At 38.4% G+C, this 10794-nt stretch overlaps 1 protein-coding gene across 1 annotated transcript in view; it reads left to right on the forward strand.

The window, feature by feature from the left end:
• The window catches only part of PDE11A (phosphodiesterase 11A), a 423540-nt gene that overhangs the window by 195761 nt on the left and 216985 nt on the right, over window positions 1-10794 (forward strand). The window lies entirely within an intron of this gene.

Genomic DNA, 10794 nt, shown 5'->3' on the forward strand with positions numbered 1-10794 from the left:
CAGGAGGAGGAGGGGACGACAGAGGATGAGATGGCTGGATGGCATCACTGACTCGATGGACGTGAGTCTCAGTGAACTCCAGGAGTTTGTGATGGACAGGGGGGCCTAGCGTGCTGCGATTCATGGGGTCACAAAGAGTCGGACACGACTGAGCGACTGAACTGAACTGAACTGATACATTTGTAAAACTGCTAATGAATAAAGTAGATTTTAGATATTCCCTAACTACATAGATAACTTTTTTTTTTGCCTTATTTAGATCCTTTGTTTATCTTTCTCCCGTTTTTTTGCTTGTGTTTGACCATTAACTCCCCGGGAAAAGAGTAAGAGCTTCCAGTAGTTCATGTTTTGTCCCCGTTGGTATCTTTGAGGCTCTAGCAGGGTAAAAGTAAGGGTTGGGTACAATCAGTGAGCTTTCTGTTAGCTTTGCATTACCCTCAATAATAGTTTAGCTGCTACAAAAAATATTGATTCTTTTTACTTTGGTCAGCTCTAGAAGAAGTGCTAAAAAAGAAAAAAAAAAAAGTGAAATTGACCAAAATGCAAAAATATGGAGAAAGACAAATAAAGCATGATAATGATGACAACACCAGTGATGATAATATCAGCTAGATAAGCTATTTCCATTCATTCAGGGCCGAGTGTGCCACGTACTATTCTAAATACTTTATAAACGTTGAATCCTGCCAAACAACTCGATTAAGCAGGCATCATTCTTCATGCATGACAGAGGAGAAAACCAAGGTTCAGTGCGTTTATATGACTTGTTCAAGGTCCTGCAGCCAGTGAATGGTATTTATACCTCAGAACAAGATCATCTAAGACCCTCTCAACCTCTGAATTTTGATCCCACTGCCACACATGGTCTATATAGAGTGAATGTCTGCTGGATTAATGTTGACCAAATCTGGCTGGATCAATCAGAATCAAACCTGGAGAACTGAATAAAGACTAAAATTTCAGGACCCACATGAACAATTTTGATTCCATATGCTGAAAGTGAATCCCTAAAGATCCATCTACATATTCAAAAGGTTCCCTAGGTAATACCTGTTTCAAGATGTAATTATTCTGGGTAATTTGATTTTATATATCTATTATTGCCTTTAATTCAGAAAATAGAAATCAGTACATTAAAATGGGCACTTCAGCTGCTTCACTTTTATCAAATGTATAAAATTTAATAAAAGAGTCCATTTATAATTCCATTTATATTCTTTTTTTCCTATTTTTGGCCACATCTCAAGGCATGCAGGATCTTAGTTTCCTGACCCACAAGGGTTCAAACCCGTGCCCCATTGGTGGAAGTATGGTGTCTTAACTACTGGACTGCCAGAGAAATGCCTATAGAGCATTCTTGAAAAAGCAGAATTATAGGAGCAGAAAGCAGATCAGGACTTGCCAGGGTATGGAGGTGGAGAGAAGGGTTTACTACGAGGGGGTACAGGGAAATTTGGGATTGTGAAGGAACCATTCTATGTCTTACTTGCGGTGGCAGTTGTATAGTTGCGTTTGTGAAAACTCGCAGTACTATGCACTTAAAAAGCATAAATTTTACTGTTTATAAATTATACCTTAAAATGGGAAGCAAAAGACCTTCTGGAAGAGGTTTTTGTTTTCAGGAGAATGTATGTTCACATCCATATTTAAGGTCAGCTAATCCATACCTAAAAAAGATTTAGACATAAGGTTACTAGTGGTGTATTCATTTCCCTAAAAATTTCATGCAAAGTAGCATGAAACATTGGGTTGGCCAAAATGTTTGGGTTTTTCTGTAACATTTTACAGAAATGTAAATGTTCTACTCATACTTACTCCTTTGGCTAAGTACCAATTCATACAGGTTCTCTCTCTCATATGTGAAGGGGAAAGATATCCTTTGAAATTCGAATACTTTAATATTGTTATTTTAAAAAAATACTAAATATGCCCTCATGGTCACTACAGAGTTAAGTATTTCATTATTTTTACGGCTGAGAGTACTTCTGTGTCAAAATGAAATGACCCAAGGCCTAGACTGCCCTTGGCAAAATTCTGATAATAAAAAAAGAAAGAAAGAAAGAAAGGTCAGATTTTCTTTTAAAGAGACATTTGAAAAGTGCCTTTGAACTTTGGCATTATGAGATAGTATTCTCCATCATTCTATTTGTGGCCTTTATGTAGAATATCCATTTATCTCAGAAGACCTTTCCTGCATCGTCCAGTAATTGTCCTCTGGTGGATGTGGGATCCTTTGGTCATTTATTGAAAGTTAAAGGAATAAAGACAAGTGGCTCTAGCATTTACTTTGCCAGTGGCCATGGAAAAGCCATTGAAACAGGCTGTGAGCCCACAAATCACAGCTTGCTCTCAACGTGTTGTAAATCTTTTCTTTAACCTTTCATCACTTAACATCTTCACTATAGATGACGTTCATTAGATACCTTAGTCCTCTGGACATCGTTCAGAGTTATGATAGGATAGCTCTTGAAGGTAATGTCTAGGGCTTCATCCAACAATGTTTCAGGACCCTATTTTAATTCTGATAAATTAATTTAATTCTCCGATTTAAAGCTTGCTGAATTTTATAGACAGTCCTTGAAGACTTTTTAAAAAACCAGTTCTGTTGCTGACTCACCATTTCTGCCTACTGTCTTATGTAGGTAACTCTTTTGTTTTGACCAGTCTCCTCTTGGTCTCCGTGTAATTAATACCAAGCAGTTTGAGAGCTGGAAATGATTGATCCATCTCTCTCCATGTGTTTCTCTTATGGGACATTCTTGATGACTCTTCTAGTGAAAAGATTCTCACTGTGTCATGATGGGCTTTTTCCACTGATAGGGAGTTCTAATTGTTAGAAAGCCCTTTTATGTTGAATCAGATTTCTGTGACTTTGACCTATTTGTCCTTTGGAGATAGTTATCCCTTCATTAATTTTATCATTTCATTCAACAGCCATATGGTGAGTACCTATTCTCCAATAGGTAATGGGGCTACAGAGAATTTATTTTAAAATCAGCAGTCTCTGCCCTCAATGGATCTCAAAGCCAATAAAGGGGGTAGGAGTAGGTTAAGAATGTAATATAACCATAACCAGATTTCACCAGCCCTCCAGACCATGGCTATAAGTAAAGTCACAGTAACAGTGATAATTTATACTTGACTGCTTGGTCATTTCTCCCTTGTAACCTAAGAACCCAAGCCCTTTGCAAAAGCCACTCTTGAAGTAGCTCTGGGAATCCCTAAGGTTTTTTAAAATTTTCATTGCTCACTCTTCATTTCTTCAAGTGTCCCTAAGTCCTTTTCTTCTAAACATGACAGAGTGGAACCTGTTGGCATGGACTTCCTGGCCCACTCTAGATTCCCACGGACCCCTTACCAGTGCTATACCACAGCTCCCCAGCATTGTCTCACATGCACTGGTGGCCTTTCCAGATCCAGACAAGGCTGAGTAATCAGTGCACGAGTGGGAAGAAGGGTCACTTTCCCTACCATGTGTTATAGTTTTCTGTCTGGCCCTCAATCAGTCCTGCATGTACCATATATATATATATATATATATTTTTTTTTTTAACCAATCTTTTAGTTCTTAAAGCTTTTATCTGCAGCCCTTCTTTCTCTATAGGACTTGGACCAAATCCATAGGATCAGGCTTAGGACCGCGTCCCCAAACTGAGGGCCAGCCACTAAGTTGTTCTTTTGATTTCTCCACCTTTCTTCCATCTCTGCCACCAGGCTCAGAGACTCAAGACCTCCTCGTCCCAGAAAGGCCCTTTCCTTCCATGCACGTCAATTTGTACAGATAAATGCCCCCTCATGTAGAGATATGTCCCAGATTAAGCTCATATGTCCTGCTATCAAGTAAATCATGATGGCAAAGCAATTCAATATTTTCTGCCAAAATTATGTATATGTATAGCTGGGGCTTGCCTGGTAGCTCAGACAGTAAAGAATCTTCCTGCAATGCTGGAGACCTGGCTTCAGTCCCTGGGTTGGGAAGATCTCTTGGAGAAGGGAATGGCTACCCACTCCAGTATTCCTGCCTGAGAAATCCTATGAGCTCATGGGTGACAGATGAGTGTAGATGAGTGTCATCTGAGTGAGTGACAGATGAGCCTGGCAGACATGGGATCCATGGGATCACAAAGAGTCAGACACAACTGAATGACTAACACTTTGACTTTTTTATATGTATAACTGATTCACTTTGTTGTACAGCAGAAACTAACACTACATTCTAAAGCAACTGTACTCCAATAAAAATTAATTTAACAAGTAACAAAATGAGTTTCCCTGCTAAAGAAAAGGTTTGTACTGGGTGACACTTTAATGTAGAGGAAGGGACACCCAACTCACCTGGGGAAAACTGGAAGGTGATCCTCAGGGAGAGCTTTCAGACACGGTGGAACTTCACTTAGGTCCTATAAGATGATAGGAAGTTAGTGACACCGCAACCTCCCAGGGAAAGGAAACATTGTAAACAGAAGCAGAGAAGTGGGAGAGAAAACATGGCAGTGTTTCAGGATCTTTAATTAGGTGGTAGAGAAAATATGGCGTGTTTCAGGATCTTTAATGCTGTGATCTGTCATCACGAGGGTCATTGTAATTGATGGTGATGGCCCTTTGCTCCTCCTCAGGGTATCCAGCTCCCCAGAATGCCATCTGATGGGGATTTGGGAACGACCCAGTCCTTCTCAGCTGCTCAGACCCTCTTAATTGTCCTGGAGCCTGACTACATGCCTGCTTACTCATGGGAGAGTAAGCAGGTAGTGAGTGACATATTAAGATTTGTCTTGAAAAATCATCTGGGCAGTAGTATGGAAGGACCAGAGAATGGCAAGCTAAAGCCACCAAGGATTAAATCTAGTGCCTTACCCACTTGGCAGTGGTTCAGTTCTGAAAGACTGCACAGATCCACTGTACTTACCTTTTCCAGGTCAGCAACTGCTATTTTTAGACTATTTTCATATTTCATGGTCCCAGACTCTTCACCACTTTTTTGATTTTACTATGGCTATGCCCCAGCTTGCTTGAGTCTTTCTTATTCTAGTATTTCTTAAGAATGGAACACGGTTTTCTGTTTTTTTCAGAATCATAACAAATTAGAAAGGACATGTGCCTCTCTTTTACAGAATATAATATTGTTGATGCATTTATTATTCCAACCTTCTGTGTTTATGAATACTAACTTTCAATACTGACTTTACCAAAAAAATTAAGATCTTTTCTGATCTATTTGACCCTCCCCCTCCTCAGATCTCTCTTTAGGACCTCTCCTGTGAAGCCTGACTTAATAATATTTAGTGAATTGGCCTGAATAAACTTTCTTGAATCTCTTATTCAAGCTTTAATGAACCTCTTTCTGCCCTCAATGGAAATAGGTAGTCTGAATTATCATATGTACCTGAAAGTAGGAATGAACATTCATGAACATCTTAAGAATTAGAAATTTTTATTTAGTATAAAATATATTTGGCCAGATTTTACTGATGTATCACCTAAGTATAAATATGGACACTTTGGAAATTGCACTTTCTCAGCACTGCTACTTGAAGAATTTTTTTTTAAGTTAAATATCTGTAATTCCTATAAGGTAACAACCGACTAAAAGGATATTTTCACTTAATCATTTAATAGAATATACTGGAAATAATTATTATTTAAAGCCCAAGTTCTGTAACCATTTCAGCATTTGGGGAGTAAGGCAGTCAAAGGGAAAAAAATTTACTTCAATGGGAAGCAATCTTTTTTAAAGAAAATTTAATCTTCTTACTATATTTTTCATTTATTACAACTGGAAGGGGAAGAGGAAAATAAAACTAGAAATCTCAGAGCAGTTAAAAGGCAAGGCTTTCTGTTTAATGAGCCTGTCAGCATGCAGGTCAGCCTGGAGGGTGGAGAGCTAAAGCATTCTTTGAAAAGACAAAGGTGTATGTACGGTAGGCAGAGTAATGCCCCCCTCAAAGAAATCCAGATCTGAATATGTGGAATCTGTGAATATTACTTGGCAAAAGGGACTTTGCAGACGTGATTAAGAATCTTGAGATGGGGGTGGTTATCCTAAATTATCTGGATGGGCCCAGTGAAATCAAAGTGCAGCATTTCAGCATGAGGCCACGGTAACATCAGATGGTTAACACTTGCCACCATGTTTAACTTTAAATAACAAAGTCAAACCAAAGGTAGTAGACAGAATTTGGGCCCCCATGACCTTCACCGGCTCTTGTCATATTCATGAATATGTTACATTACACAGCCAAAGAGACTTTGCAGATGTAACTAAGGTGGTTAATCAATTGATGTTAAAATAGGGAGATAATTCCGGGATTAGCTAGGTGGATACAATGTAATCACAAACTCAAATACAGAGCTCTCTCCCAGTTGAGGATTAAAAAGGAAGTGGCTGCTGCTGCTAAGTCGCTTCAGTCGTGTCCGACTCTGTGCGACCCCATAGACGGCAGCCCACCAGGCTCCCCTGTCCCTGGGGTTCTCCAGGCAAGAACACTGGGGTGGGTTGCCATGTCCTTCTCCAATGCATGAAAGTGAAAAGTGAAAGTGAAGTCGCTCAGTCGTGTCCGACTCTTAGCGACCCAGAAATCAGAGAAATTTGAAGTATGAGCAGAATTCAACACATATTGCTGGCTTAGATATACACAGGACCACATGTCAAGGAGATCAGGACCTCCATGCTACAGCTACAGCAAATTGAACTCTTCCAACAACCTGAATGAGCTTGATTCTTCCCCAGAACCTCCCGAAGGGAATGAAGTTCTGTCAGCACTGTAATTTTGGTCTTGTGAGATCCTAAGCAGTTAATCCAGCTGACAAACACCATAATAAATTTCTGATCTCTAAGAATTATGCGATAATAAAAGAGTGTTGTTTTAAACTGCTAATTTGTAATAGTTTGTTATGCAGAAATAGGAAATGAATGCAGTATTAGTGTATGAGTTTGAACCCCATATCATATAAGAATAAGACTGAACTTGATGTTGCTGTGTGTGTGTGTGTGCACATCTTTTCTGCCCTGTGGAACACATGACCAGCAGCCCTACATGAACTTCCAAATTATGTTAGGTCTTGACACAGCTTTCAAACATGTATCTGCGCAGTCTAATAAAAGAATTGCTGGTGGCGTGGCTGGACAACAGCACACCCTTACAATTTCTGTCAACACGCCAAGTAAAGGAACTTGAGGAAGGAAGGTGAGTCTGGTCGTTATGTAAAAACCTGCCATGATTCCTCTTACTAAGTTCAGTAGAATGGCAGCGTTGGAACTTGCAGGAGGGGTTGGCAGCTCGGAAGAGAGTCCTAAAGGTGATGGCGGAGCACTCTTCTAAAAAAGGCTGCATCCTGGTGACTCAAAGCTCATATCTGTGAACATCGAAGAATCTGTATTGAAAATGATTCGGGAGAGTGACACTGAATTTGAAGAAATTTTAGAAATGTCAATTTCTTTTGCTCGTAAGTTTTCCTTCTATATATAATCAACTTACATAGTTAAAATTTTCCTTCAAGAATGGCATATGATAAAATGTATGTCTAATCAAAAACTCTCTAAAATAAGATGAAAATATTAATATTTTAAGTGAAAAGAATACATTGACTCATTGCAGCATTTTTTTTGTCTTCTTTCAGTGGTTCAAAAATAACAGGGCATTTTACAACTGATATATTGCAGATTCAGTGAAATAGTATGGCCCTTTCACATGTTTTCCTTGTGACTTTTCTATCCCTTAACTTATCTACATCTGCCCCCTGAGGGTACAACTCAACTTTAAGAAGTATCTTGGAGACTTTTAGGGTTTATTTCATGTCTCAGATTGGATAGCCCTATGATTCTTCTCAACATTAGTTTTCTGCATTGCATTTTTGGGGTCAAAATACTGAAACTCAAGTTTCAATGCCTTATTGATTTTTTTTCTTTTCCTTTTCAATTTTATGTGGAATCTAGTTCTATAAACAAACTTTTTCCTTCTAGCACTCCTCACTGTTCTGTAACTCATTCTTTTAGGCTTCCAGCCCCCATGGCCCAAATCTGATCTTTTGAGAGGTGAGAAGGAACTGACTTCCATGAGATGTGACTATAATGAGACGAAACTATAGGATGAGCTCTAGCCTTGGGTCAAGAATCTGTAAACAAGACTCCTGGAGATGTTCTTTGTTTTTGTCCAGCAGCAGTGACATTTTCAGGAATAAACTTGGAATAGACTGTGTTAGCCTGGAGAGACTACATATGATGAGGATTTTGTTTATCACAATTTAATGTGATTGTACCTTACAGTCATATTGTACATTTTATAACTCTGACATGAACCTGGCCCAGGTGAGGTGATCTCCAACAGTTATCTGGATTGGAAGTGTGATGTGACTCATCCCTGCTTGGACAGTACCACTGAAAAGCATGCCATCCTGATGATGCTTTGGGGAATTAGAAATTCTGCTCCTACCATGAACAATGTTGCTAATACTAATGTTGCTTTACCCTGAATCCTAACTGTGCCAATTTCACTGTGTGTCCCCTAGCTTGTGAATTTCAACCTTTTTTATTGCAACCTACAGTGAAAGTAAACATTTTACATCCAAACCTAGTTAATGTATATAAATAGATACACAAATGCACACACACATATATCTAAAACATGTTTCTTGAAACTATACTTACCTTTACTATGTATGTGTCTTCTGATTTAGTCTATTCTTTAAAAAAAAAAAAAAACCACCTGCTGTCTGAACCCACAGAATTAATTTCATTATTCCTATATTGTTGTGACCCACAACAAAATTTTAGACATTTAACACATTTTTTATTAACGCTTGCAGTGTATGTGGCCTCAATCAGTGCCTGTGCTGGTTATTTTAAAATATAAGAGTTATGTGAAACTGATTTTTCCCAAACATTTCAGAACTTCTTCACTCAAATACATTGTGTTGTTGTTGTTCAGTCACTAAGTCATGCCCAACTCTTTGCAACCCCATGGACTGCAGAACACCAGGCTTCCCCGTCCTTCACTGTCTCCCAGGGTTTGCTGAAATTCATGTCCATTAAGTTGGTGATGCTCTCTAACCATCTCATCCTCTGCTGCCCTCTTCTGCTCTTACCTTCAATCTTTCACTGCGTCAGGGTCTTTCCAGTGAGTCAGCTCTTTGCATCTGGTGGACAAAGTATTGGAGCTTCAGCTTCAGCATCCGTCCTTCCAATGAATATTCAGGACTGATTTCCTTTAGGATTGACTGGTTTGATCTCCTTGCTGTCCAAGGGACACAAGAATACTTTCCAGCACAATTCAAAAGCATCAATTCTTTGGTGCTCAGCCTTCTTTATGGTCCAATTTTCACATCTGTACATGACTACTAGAAAACCCATCTGTATATGACTACTAGAAAACCAGAAACTACCAGAAAAAAAGCTTTGACTGTATGGACCTTTGTCGAAAAAGTGATGTCTTTGCTTTTCAGTATGCTGTCTAGGTTTGTCATAGCGTTCCTTCCAAGGAGTAAGCGTCTTTTAATTTCGTGGCTGCAGTCACTGTTTGCAGTGATTTTGGAGCCCAAGAAAATAAAATCGTCACTGCTTCTATCTTTTTCCCCTTCTATTTGCCATGAAGTGATGAGACCAGATGCCCTGATCTTAGTTTTTTTAATGTGGCGGGTTAAGTCAGCTTTTTCACTCAAATACATATTGTACTTCAAGTTAGGCACCTTGAGGAGGATTTGTTTGAGGTAGACACATTTTCATCTTTTTACTTTTAACCTGTTTGTGTCTTTGAACCTAAAGTATGTCTAATAAACAGCATGTAGTTGTTATATGGGCTCATGTTATTGTATCTGTTCTGCCAATCTTTGCCTTTTGTTTGGGGCGTTTAATTCATTTATATTTAAAATGATTACTTATAAAGTAGAATTTACATCTACCTTTTTTGTTGTTTGTTTTCTACATGTCTTACGTCTCTTTGTCCCTCTGTTTCTTCATTTCTGCCTTCGTTTGTAGTAAACAGTTTGTAATGTGCCATTTAAATTATCTTGTCATTTCTTTTATTATTTTTTCAATGATTTCCTTAGTGATTGCCCTGGGGATTACAACTAACATCTTAACTTGTAACAGTCTAATTTGGATTAATACCAACTTAATTTTTGTAGTACAAGAAAAGTTACCCATATAGTTCTAACCTTTGTGTTATTGTTGTCTTACAAATTGTATTTTTTACATTATAACCCCCTAAATAAAGTTTTACTATTGTTTCATTATGCAGCTGTCTTTTAAATGAGATAGGAGGGGGGGAAAAGGTTACAAACAAAAAATACACTTATGCTATCTTTTGTGTTTACTATAGAGTTACCTTTTCCAGCGCTCTTTACTTCTTCATGTGGGTTCAGATTACTCTCTAGTGTTCTTTAATTTCAGCCTGAATGACAACCTTTAGCATTTCTTCTAGGGCACGTCTGCTGGTAATGAATCTTCTCAGTTCTTGTTTATTTGAAAATGTCTCAACCTCACCTTTATTTTTAAAGTATAATTTTGCTGGACATACAGTTCTTCTTTAATGGTCTTTTTCTTTGAGCACGTTGACTATGTCATTCAGCTGCCTTCTGGCTTCCATTAGTTTTCAATAGTCTGTTAATGATATGTCTAAGTGTGGATCCTTGTGAGTTTATCTTACTTGGATTTTGTTGAGATCCTTAAATGTATAGATTAATGTTTCTTTTGGTCAATACTGAAATCAGATTGAATATATTCTTCACAGCCAAAGAAGGAGAAGTTCTATACAGTCAGCAAAAACAAGACTGGGAGCTGACTGTGGCTCAGATCATGAA

Source organism: Bison bison, unplaced genomic scaffold, assembly GCF_000754665.1.
Source record: "Bison bison bison isolate TAMUID 2011002044 unplaced genomic scaffold, Bison_UMD1.0 scf7180017864460, whole genome shotgun sequence".
Classification (NCBI taxonomy): domain Eukaryota; kingdom Metazoa; phylum Chordata; class Mammalia; order Artiodactyla; family Bovidae; genus Bison; species Bison bison.